Source organism: Galeopterus variegatus, unplaced genomic scaffold (genome assembly GCF_000696425.1).
Source record: "Galeopterus variegatus unplaced genomic scaffold, G_variegatus-3.0.2 Scaffold2651, whole genome shotgun sequence".
In the NCBI taxonomy this organism is placed as follows: domain Eukaryota; kingdom Metazoa; phylum Chordata; class Mammalia; order Dermoptera; family Cynocephalidae; genus Galeopterus; species Galeopterus variegatus.
In genome coordinates, this window is record NW_007728762.1 from 75,443 (window position 1) to 76,838 (window position 1,396).

Here is a 1,396-nt window from a genome sequence, read left to right on the forward strand (position 1 = left end):
GGCAACGGATTGCAACCCTCAGTGTCGTGCCCGTACCGGACCGGGACCGGCAATGGGATCGCAACCCTCGGTGTTGCCCCCGCCCCTTGCTCAGCCAGTGAGCGGGAACCGGTCTGTATGTGGGATCCGAACCCTCGGCAGGAGCGTTGCCACGCTTCCCAAGCAGTGCACTGTAGCAGTGCGCCACCGGGCCTGCCCATGTCTTTTGTAGTTTTAATTGAGCATTTTATAGGATTTCATTTTCTCTCTTTTCTTAGCATATCAATTATATTTCTTTTTTTTACTTTTTTCAGTAGTTGCTCAAGAGTTTGCAATATACATTTATAACTAATCCAAGTCCAATTAACACTATACTGTTTACAGATAGTGCAAGTACCTCACAATAACGAAATATTTCTAATTCTTCTGTCTGCCTCTTATATCATTGCTGTAATTCATTTCACTTATACGTGAGCATACACAAGCATATATAGGTATGTTTATGTGTATGGGAGTATATATATATAAACACATAAGTGTACATAATTCAATACATCACTGCTATTATTTTGAACAAACTTTATGTGCTAAATCAATTAGGAATGAGAAAAATAAGTTATTTTACCTTCACTTATTCATTCTTCTATGCTCTTCCTTTCTTTATGTAGATCTGAGTTTTTAACCTACATAATATTTCTTCTCTCCAAAGAACTTCTTTTAACATTTCTTGCAAGGCAGGTCTTCTGGCAACAAGTTCCCTCAATTTTTGTTTGTCTGGGAAAGCCTTTGTTTTTCCTTTACTCTTGAAGGATAATTTCACAGGATACAGAATTCTAGGTTGGTAGTTTTTTTTATTTTTATTTTTCTCAATAATTTAAATATGTCTTGTCACTCTTCTTGCTTGCATGGTTTCTGAAGAGCAGTCAGATAAAAATCCTTATCTTTGCTTCCCTATAGGTAAGGTGTGGGGGTCCCACTGTGGCTGGGTGCCCCTGGAGTCTTTAACTCTCAAACTTGCCCACACTAATCCTCTCACAATTGCAGTTCTGGTTTTTCTACCCTGGCACTGGTTCCTGAGGAGGTTTCTGCTCATGGGTTTCTGCTCTGGTAAGTTGAGATTCTCTGTATTCACTTGCCTGTCTTTCCAATTTTGTCAGTGGCTTGCCCTGTGACCTCACTCCTCTGATGGGTCTAAGAAGAATTTTAGATTGTTCAGTCAGTTCAGCGTTTTACTTGTTGTTGGGACAGAGTGGTGACTTCTAAGCTTCTAACATGCTAGACCTGAAATCAGAAGTCTAGATGTCTTTATTCTGTAAGATGAGTTTGATGATTGGATAGGTTTAGAGTTCACTGGTTTTTAAACTTTAAAACACAATGCCATCTTATTTCAAATAAAATCTATGGATTTATAAATCCA